Genomic DNA, 11,262 nt, shown 5'->3' with positions numbered 1-11,262 from the left:
AAATTATATTCACTTCAAATATATATTGACTTAAGTCTTAAGTTGATAACAATTCTTGTCCATCTTCAAGCTATAGTAATATAAAATTTCCTTTTCTTTGCCTAGCTTCTAGCTATGAGAAATGTACAAAATTATTTTTATATATTTTTTTACTACAAGTAAATTTTAAATTAATTTTTACATAACTTCTTATTATAATTTTGCAAATAGCTTATAACTATAAGAATGGTTTTTATATAGTGTATAACTAAAAGAATTATTTTTAGTTAGTTTTTTACTACACAATAATTTATACATCTCATTTAGCAATGATGATATTAAAATGTACATAGTTTCTGACTATGATAAAACAAAATATTTTGCTACTAACTTCTAATTGTATATAACATAATTTAAATAAAGAAATATGCAAAGAGAGAGGATATGATGTGTTCTTATAAAAACATTAGATGGTTACCACTTGATCCTTGATCCTAGATCCTCGTCCATGATAAAATGAATGAAACGCATAATGTTTTCATTAGATACCTCATAAGAGCTCCACTTCTATTAGGAAGAAAGGAAATAAATGTTTGTAGGCTATACTCGATGTAATATTCGGGGTAGTTTAAGTATCTTGCAATAGAATTAGGAATACCAAGCAAAGAGATGTAATATGTATATGAGATGCTTCGGGGTATGAATTTAAATTTACTGGGTAATTTAGACAAGAACTTATTCCTACTACCGTAAAAAGTTGATACGTACATTGATGGAAAGGATTGCCCTAAAGATGAGCAGTAGAAAGACCAACATTTTGTTATATCATATCCAAGGAGCTACGTAGGCACGGGACATTCCCCGATATGATCTCCTGGCTTTCTAGGCTGCTGAAAATGGGCTTTATGGTAGTCAACATCATCTAAAACTGCAAAACCAAAAACCATACAAATGAGACCTACATTCAAACATAAGTGAAATTTTAAGTATACTTGACAAAGGGAAAAGCGCCAGCAACAAATTCAAGTAGAACCCAAAATTTTTCCAAGGAAATCCTTAATAAAAGCCATTCATATAAAGGCAAGCCTCAGTTATTGGTGTCTTTTTTTTTTTTTTTTTGGTACTTTATCTTTGTTTACTCTTCTCCTTGCTTGGGTATATGTGCCTTATTTGCCAACAAGTGCCCTTTCCACTATTGAATTTGGAGAAATCACTCCTTATTTTTAACATACATGAATCTCCTGTTTCAGAAATCAACAAATCATGATGCATAAACCACTTCAATTTGTAGGGTTGTTTCCTTGAACTCCTATATTTAGAATTCTCAATCAAAACCCACATTCTTCCAACACTCAAATATTCTTCCTACATAGAAGATGGTTACGACCATTTAACCTGGTTGCAACATACTGCACATAAGCCATGTAACCACTGGAAATTCCTATACCCAAGGGTGAACACAATGCTACATCTAATTATGGCATCAGTTCAAGAAAAAGGAGACCTAAAGCAGAAAAGTTATAGGACTTACCCTACAAAATCTGGATAGAGAATAAATAAACTCAAGCTTTATGTACAGTGAGAATCTACTCATGAAGCATCAGCCGATTGAAGAACACCAGGAAATGATACCCAGGGCCCAATACACAAAGCCGACAATAGGGCCGCCTTTAATGTACTGCAAAGTTTGTGTTTCACAATCAGTACCCATTTGGGAAGCACAGAGCATGGTATATGGAAAAAATAAGTAGACAAAACCAGAAAAAGCAGAACCAGCAAGAATAGATAAAACCTTTCCATCAAGAATAACAAGTTCGCCATCAACCCAACGAGGATTACGGAAACCAGGCTCAGCAAGCCTCCCTTGTCCTCTATATCGAGCAATCTGAGCCACCAACACAATCATCAGGAGCTATCACTCATAATGGAAAGAGAAGGAAATAGGGAATTCTTAGGTTTTATTGTCTCTCTTTATTTTTTATTTGGTGGGAGTGGGGAACAAAGAGAAGATCTGAGAACAAGAAATTAGTGAATTCAATTTTCACAAGCTAACAGTATACCACTCCAAATTCTTCAGGAATGATCCCTTTATGAGGAAGCTGATATCTTTTCCCAACCTTTGCACGGAATGCAACCTGTAGAAGTTAACAAACAACAATGCTGAATGTTTTGGAAAATATACCAGAAAATAAAATAACATGGAAGCCATTTAGGGGCAACACCACAAAAGCACAGTTTTACTCGAGGCCCAAGTGTCCCCACAAGGGAATTAATAAACTTGATTCACTTAATTCTGTTCTAATATCTACGAAATTCAGGGAGAATACTAATAACAGATCTTTTTATGACTATTGCGTGAAGTTGAATTGAATGCAAAGGTGAGAAACTAGGTTCATTACAAACCTACTATGTAACATTCTAAACCTCAATTTTCCTTTTTCCCTTTCTCTAGTAGGTAAATGAATAATTTATAAACAGCACAGTACAAAATATGTGGCATACCCCAAGTCCACAGGAGGTAACACAATGGACACAACAACAAAAATAAAAGACGCAAATGAAACCCATAACTGACCTAGCCCTTCCCAACATTCTTAACTAATTTGAAGTTCCAATTCCAATCAGTTCAATAGATATTATTATTCCAAAGTTGGAGTTCCTACGAGTCTTCAGCCACTCTACCTAAAATGAAACTTTGACCATACACAAGTACAACCTTATAAATATTACATGAAGGTTGAATCTAATACAAGGTGACAAGATTCATTATTATTATTATTATTTTCAATAGAAACAACCATCTTCATTTATCTCAACAAGATAAGCACAAGAAACATGAGCAAAATCTTTCAAGGATGTACAAAAAGATTCAAAGGTATCCAAGTGTCAAGCCTCACTAGGGGAAGAAATACAAAGGAGAGAAATATAGCACACTCAAAGGGGAAAAAAGAAAGATTTATTATAAAACCTGCAAAATAATGTTCTAAACTTCAATAGAAATTTAAATTCCAAGTTCCAAACAGTACGCCAAAAGATGTTCCTGTGATAAACGTTCCACGTGTCTACAAGTCCTCAACCAATGTATCCAAATAGAACTTATTCCTATATGGTACAACAATATACTTGTAAACATTATTGACATGAATGGATTTGTGAGCAATGTTCAAAGTTCCTGAAGTTCATCATCATCAACCCCTGGGAAAGAAAGAGAGAATCTCACACAACAAAACTTACATATTAAGGCAAAGTCTTCATTCCACATTAAAACATTCATTACAACACCACCTTCCCCTATCAACAACACATATATAACATTTCCATGCAAGACTATACTCTCTTCTGTTCTTTCTTGCCCCCTATATTTTACCTTAAATTCGTTTTAAGCAGTGATTTAAGGAAACATTCAAAATTGATTCTTTTTTTTAGAACTATAAAAAATAATCCAATATACTCAAAAATATTGTGCATTAAATTCGTACATATGCATCCATCTATCTTATACAATTCAATAAAAAATAAGTGTGTGATTAGGGATTAGTTACTAAAAGTTCCTGGCTCTTCTATTTATCATGATTTATGCTGGATTACAGAGAAGTATGAATTGTCAATAAAAACAGATTCTTTGGTCACCAGATTTCACCATCATTAGGCTCTTATAAGCTTAATTTCAATTGAATCTGACCCAATGGAGAATTGGTGCATCAGAGATTCTAATGACAATGTGGTTGGAGAGTTCTTCAAATCAGCTGGATAGGTTTGGCTATTGAGCTGAAAGTCCTACCTTTAACTGAAGACTTGACTGACGCAACTGCTTTGGACCCCAAATATCAGCCAATGGAAGGGGATTTACATCCTTACAACCAAAAAAGTTCAAATAATAATATAAACAATGAAATGCAGTTTGCCCTAGTGGCCTAGTTGTACAAAATGCTTTAAAGTCATGAATTTGGAACATAAGATGTTTACTGCTCTCCCTAGTCTTTAACATGCATTATATGACTCATGAGATTGCCGTATTCTTAGCTTCCATCAGCCTCTAAAGAACTATAAGCAATTTAGACTGATTATCTCTCTGAAACAAGCTGGCAAACACAAAAGAAACATAGTATTCATCATAATTTTTATAGTTTATATTATCCTGAATATCCAAGATAACAACCACCAATTTCTAATAGACTATGTTAAGAGTTCCAATTTATTTAGAGAGAAAGAGAGACCATCTTAATAGTGTCAGCCGAGGATTAGCAAGGGGCTAGTGGATGGAGAAAAATGACGACTTTCCAGACCCTAATAATGTTGAAGACAATGATAACTTTGAAGCCAACATAATAGAGGTCGAAAAAGGAGCAAAAGCTTTGCTTCTTCCAAAGATTGTTTTGCTTATTCCTAAAATAGAGCCTAAGAAAACCATACTCAACCATGACTATCCAGCCATTTTGCTTATTCCAGATAATCCAAAAAAATAGCCAAAACAACCAGTACCATAATATTGCTCCTTCAGCCATAAACCAGCAAACTTTTTTTTTTTTTTTTTTTGATAGGAAACGACAAATATGTATATTGATAGAAAAAAGAAGTACAAAAGAAGGATGAAGAATCCTCCCACCAAAGATAAACTAAACAACACAACAAAAACAAAAACTACACTATGAAAACTACGAACAAGCTCTCTGGCTAGACCATCCCGTTGGAACTACCACACTACTAGCCAATCTAGTTGTAACACGTTAAGGGGAATGTCCTTAAAAACCACGGAACAAAAAGCCCAAAGAGAAGCAAGGAAGTGAATGGAATCCCATAAATTTTCTGAGTTCTTAGCTTTGTCCTCAAATATCCTAGCATTTCTTTCCCGCCACACAATCCAAATAAAGCAATGCACGCATTTTGCCACAAAACTATCCCTCTCTTGGAAATGCCAAAACCTTTATAATTGATGACTTTCATGTCAGAAATGCTTCTCAGAGGAACCCAATCCATCTTGGCTAGCTGATATAATCCGTGTCACAACCCCATCGTCAAAGAACAATGTAGGAAAAGATGATTGCTGAATCTCCTTGCCTCATACACAGCTTACAAATGTTAGGACTAAGAGCTTTGTATGGTCTTCTCAATTGTAGCAAGTCATTAGTATTTATCTTCTTGTGTGCCACTAATAGACAAAGGACTTGACTTTAAAAGGGACTTGAGAATTCCATACAAACTTAGTAGGGAAAAGTGGAGATAAATCGGGTATTTGGGACAAGGCTATAAGAAAGACTTGACTGTAAACAATCCTGAAGAAGATAAAGACCAGGATCTCGCATCTGAAGCCGAAGCGGATAAATGCATACAATCAAGAGATCGCATGAGACATTCTAGATCTTCCATCTCAAAATCGGAAAGATTATGACGGAAATTAAAGTTCTAAGAGAAAGGGCGAGCAGAACCGAGAATTGAAGATAAAGGAATATTTTTATCCGTGACTACTCTAAATAGTTTTGGATATTGGGATCTCAAAGGTTGGTCCCCCCACCACAAATCTTCCCAAAAGCGAATTCTTTCTCCATCTCCTACAACAAACCGAATATACTTGGAAAAATCCTGAAAGACTTATGCCAATAGCCTTCCAAGACAACGATGTGACCATCTGACTAAAGTGTTGGCATCCCAACCATTGGAATGTGTCCATAATGCTTAGAATGACCTGATGCCACAGAGTTGTACTCTCCCTAAGATACCTCCACAACCACTTCCTTAAAAGAGCGAGATTCCTTAAAGAAATCTTCCCAAACCCCAATCCCCCTACCACAAAACCAGCAAACTTGGAGCTCATAAACAAGAAAAAATCGGATGCAGAGCATATAAAAAGGAAAGAGAGCATCGGGGTTTATTCGGGATTTTCTTTATAATATAATTATTCTAATCCATAGAAGGGTATTTAGTAAAATTATGTATTAGGATTTTTTGAAATCTAGGTAAGTAGTGATTTGGTTGAGCTTGTTTCTGTTGCCATATGAGTTTGGTACTGAAAAGGTTTTCGACATTGGTATATTTCATTGCAAAAATTAAATTAAGGTGGTATCACATTTGTCCATATTTCTTCAAGTTAATCTGTACTATAATGATAGAATCTTGAATATACATCATTTATACAATACAAGGCATTTTGAATGCGCTTTTGGGGATAGTATAAATGACACATGAACCTCAGGACTTAGCTGCACTTTGGACGCCTAGGGTCTAAAATTATCCCTTGATTTATAGTCATTAGTTGTATTTGGAAATTGGTGACACTAGTGAAGCCAACATACTTCTACTTGAATCAAAGACAGTTTTGATCAATCAGAGACATTTTTCTATTCATTGAGACTGAAGCTAGATCAATCAAGGACTTGTCTAGTATATTGAAGTGCTTCTGATCAGTCTCCAAACAAATCTCGATTTCAAATCTTTAGGGAGCTCATTCTTGGTTCAATTACAACTTCTACATCCTACTAGAATAAGTTCTCTCATCAATTTTTAGCCCAAACCAAGAGATCAATATCTCAAAACTTTGTTTTGGAGAATTCAAAATATCAGAATTTTTTAAACCATTTTGTAAAAAACAAGCTACATATTTAACTAGTGAGAAAATTCATGTGTGGCTGTGGATTTAATCAAGGCAAACAGTGGACTTGGTCATGGTTTTGCAATGATGCTGTGTTCAATGGATGAAGATTCAATGGATTCCAGGTTGAGATTCCAAGGATACTGTTGAGCATTGATATGACTTTTAGACATGGCTTTCTATTCTGGGCAAAATAAAAGATTTTCAAGGAGGATATCACTGAAGCACCTTAACCTAATTCAGTATCCAAACAAAACTGATTTTTTTCCATTCCATAAAGTTCCATGCACCATACTAAAAATATGGTATTTAAATCTGAAAAGGCTTCCAAGCCATCATATACACCTAAAGTCAGATATTTATCATATTGGTTATTCCCATTAAATTTATGACCATGTATTGCCCAATATATCATGAATAGCAGATAGAGACGCAAGAATATCTTACATGCATTCAAATACTAGGTAAGAAATCTTTATGCCTTTATAAATCTATTAATCTTTCAGGCAGTTATGACAATAGCATGCCAATAATCACAAGATAGAATCACAAACTCATGCTAAGAGGCAAAAATGTAAAACCAGTTTCTCTCTAGTCATACACTTCAAATATATCAAAAGAATGTGTTGGAAGATTGACAAATTATGTCCAGTGTTGAATGGCTACAATTGTTTGTAAATATTGTAATTGATTTGTATGGTTGTATATTTTATTTCTTGCCTTATTTCTTCCCTAGAAATCTGCCTGTGATTAGGTTCCTTGATTTAGTCCTAAATTAGCGATAGCCTAATCAACCTAGTATCTATATAAGTTGTACTCATCTTTTTTGAGAATTAATAGAGAGAGATTATTCATTCCTTCATGGTATCAGAGCAGGTAACAATTCTGCAGTGTGTTATCTTCTTCTAGGCTTTCACTGCCATTTTTTCTTTGGGCTTTTTTGCCAATTGTTGTGCTTAACCTTCATGGACAAGCCTTACGTCAGTCCTGTTTCATCAAGTTTAAATCTGTCAGCTTGAAAATCAAGAGTACTTAGCCTTCGTTGCAGAATTAGCTTGAAAATCACAATCCAAGTTCCAAGTTCTATACCAACTTCAACTTTTTGGTCTATGGATCAATCAAAGTAATATCCATGCAATGAATGTCTCTAAGGACTGCTTATCCAGAACCTGGATCATTGATTCAGGCACATCAGATCATATGATTAGTTTTCAAAATTATTTTCCACTTACTCCACATGTTCTGGAAGGCAAAAAATAAAGATTGTTGATGCATCTTTTCCCTCTATAGCTGGTCAAGGCCCGGTCAAAATCAACCCAACTTTGTCCCTAAAAGACATGTTGCATGTTTCCAATCTTTCCTATAACCTTTTGTCCATAGGAAAAATTACTAAAGATTTGAATTGTTCGGTATATTCACTTCTAATTGCACTTTTCATGATTCTATAACGGGGAGGATGATGGGCATGCTAAGGAAAAAGATGGACTATACCTAGATACTAATCAGAAGACTAGTGTTTTAAGGTCTCAAGGTTTGGTCTCTACCTCTCCTTCAAAAATTGAACAGATTTGGATTTGTCATAGCCATCTAATACATCCTCCATTTCCGTTGTTGAAAAAGGTGCTTCCATCTTTGTTTGAAAACGTTGACTGACTCAATTTTCATTGTGAAATATGTCTTCTTGCTAGGCACCATCGAGTTTCATTTCCAATAAAAATTATAGATACCTTTGTCCATTTAGTTTGATACATTCAAATGTTTGGGTCCTTCTCATGTTTCAAATCATTCAAGTTATCAATGGTTTCTCAAATTTATTGATGAAAGCATTTGATCCACTTGGGTTTATCTCTTAAAATCAAAATTTGAGGTCTCCACCTTTCCGATCTTTGATAAACTCATTAGTACACAATTTGGAGTCAAAAAATAAATGCTTAGATTTGATAATGGAATGGAATACTTTAATAATGACTTGATTACATATCTTCAAATAAAAATCATGTATTGATACTCCCTAACAAAATGGGGTTGCTGAGAGAAAAAATAGGCATTTTATAGAGGTTGCTAGGTGAAAGTTTTCGTGGGGAGAAAAATAGTTTTCTTCATTAAATTAAAATCAGAATAATACATGGAATAAATAAAGGAAGATCTGACACTAGAAACTCAACCTCCCTAGAAAAGAGGAACTATTTAAACAAAAAATACAAATCTAAAAAGTCCCTAATATCCCTAATATTTGAATTTGAATTTTGAATTTATTAATAGGAAAACTAAGAAATTCTCTAACTTTTCGTTACCAAGTCCCTTCTATTCCAAATGAAAGTTCCTAAAATCTATTGGGGTGAAGCCATTCTAGCAGCCACCTACTTGATCAACCGTATGCCATCTCGGGTTCTTGCATTCAAATCTCCTATAGAGACTCTTTTAGAGTTCTTTCCAAATTTTCAAGGGACTAATAAGGCTCTCAAATGCATTTTCTTAGGGCATTCTCATGATCATTTGTCTAATATTTATAATTATTTGTCTAATATTTATGACCACTCTCCTCATCCTATTCCTTTTAAGAGTGACTAATCCAAAAAAATCAACCTGAAAGTTTGTCCATTGAAATTGAATAGAGTTTAAGTTCCTGAAGTCTTGACAAGAGCCCGAATTCCTCAAAACCTACATTGCAGATTCAGTCACTTGAGATTGAACACAAGAGACCTGAAGCACCTGATTCAATGTGTATTCCCGGTGAAAAAGGTCCACAATACCTACACATGCTCCAATGTCTAAAACTGTGACAGGTAATGGAAATGTTAATTTTAGTCTTGACACTAATAGAGATTTGGATTTGCCTATTGCTTTTAGGAAAGGAATTAGAACACACAACATCCTATCTCAAATTCTGTGTCCTTACAGAGATTGTCATAAAAAACCATGCCTTTATCACTCATTTTCCTCCAATGGAAATCCCAAAATAGTCCAAGAGGCCTTAAACAGTAAACCATGGAAAGATGCTATAAATGAAGAACTACAAGCCTTGGAAAAGAATAAAACTCAGGAGGTTATGGACTTGCCTAAAGGGAAGAAAACAGTGGGTTGTAGATGGATCTATACCATCAAATACAAGGTTGATGGAACCATAGAGAGGTCCAAAGCAAGGTTGGTTGCTAAAGGGTACACTCAAACAATGGTATAGATTACCAAGAAACCTCTACACCATTAGCAAAAATAAATACTATCAAAATTTTATTATCTTTGGTTGCTAACTTTGATTGACCTTTCCAGCAATTTGATGTAAAGAATGTCTTCATGGAGATCTAGAGGGGGAGGTATACATAGGTGTTCCCCTTGGATTTATACACAAATATTGGACAGACAAAGTGTGCAAACTTAGAAAGTCACTCTATGGGCTCAAGCAATCCCCATGAACATAGTTTGGAAGATCACTAAGGTGGTGTTTGTTTTTTTACTTAATTCTAAATAGAACCTTAATACTTAATAGTATTAAATATTAGGTTGTTTGTTTTTGTAGTATTTTATTTCTATTAAGTATTAAAAAGTAAAAAAAACCATTGTGTTATTTTTTCTATTTAGAAAAAGCCACATATTTTGGCTTTTTCTATTTAGTAAAAAGTTTATAATAAGTCATGAAAAAGTAAAAAACAAACAACCTAAATTCTAAAACTAAATGGTTTTCAGCAAAAAGCCAAAAAAACAAACACCACCTAAGTCAATGGTGAAGAAGGGCTATCGTCAAAGCCAAGGTGATCAAACACTATTCTTCAAATACTCCCATCTTAGTACAGTAATCATTTTGATTGCTATGTAGATAATATCATTGTTACCAGTGATAACTTGGAAGAAATTAGAGAATTAAAGCCATATCCAGCAAAGGAATTCAAGATCAAGGACTTGGGTAGTCTAAGTTACTTTTTAGGGATACAAGTTGCAAGATCAAAAAAGGTAATTTTTATGTACAAGATCTACTCAAAGAAATTGGCATGCTAGGGTGCAAACTTGCTAAATATCCCTATAGATTGAACCACAAGCTAAAGGAAAAGAATGAAGAACCTTTGGCTGACAGAGGCATCTACCAAAGAATAATGGGGGAAACTAATTCACTAATCACACACTAGACTTGATATAGCATATGCTATAAGTGTGATGAGTCAATTTATGCATTCTCCCATTAATTCTTATATGGAGGATGTATATAGAATTATTGGATATCTAAAGACAGCCTCAAGCAAGGGAATAATGTTTCAAAAGAATAATGATTTCAAGTTAGAAGCCTATACCGATGCGGATTAGGCAAGTTCAATGGTGGATAAAAGATCAACTATTGAGCATTGCACATTTCTAGGTGGAAATTTAGTCACTTGAAGAAGCAAAAAAAACCTATTGTGACCAGATCTAGTGAAGAAGCTAAGTTTAAAGTTATGGCTCATAATAATTGTGAGCTACTATGATTGAAAATAATACTCACAAATCTTAAGATTAAGATAAAGGAGACAATGATGTTGTACTGTGACAATAAGGATAAATATGGATCATAACCTAGTCCATCATGATCACACCAAACATGTGGAAGTTGATCAACATTTAATCAAAGAGAAAGTGGATTTGGAATAAATTTGTACACCATATGTCTTGTCAACTAGGCAGCTGGAAAACATCCGCACCAAAGGTTTACCAAATTTGGTTTTTCATCA

At 34.2% G+C, this 11,262-nt stretch overlaps 1 pseudogene; it reads right to left on the bottom strand.

Moving 5' to 3' along the window:
- Positions 1-634: 634 nt before the first annotated feature.
- LOC117911314 overlaps positions 635-11,262 on the bottom strand; it is a 31,816-nt pseudogene continuing 21,188 nt past the window's right edge.

This window comes from Vitis riparia, chromosome 3 (assembly GCF_004353265.1).
Source record: "Vitis riparia cultivar Riparia Gloire de Montpellier isolate 1030 chromosome 3, EGFV_Vit.rip_1.0, whole genome shotgun sequence".
NCBI classification, from domain to species: Eukaryota; Viridiplantae; Streptophyta; class Magnoliopsida; order Vitales; family Vitaceae; genus Vitis; species Vitis riparia.
Note: the sequence above shows the minus strand (reverse complement) of the source record. Positions and strands in the feature narration are given on the sequence as shown.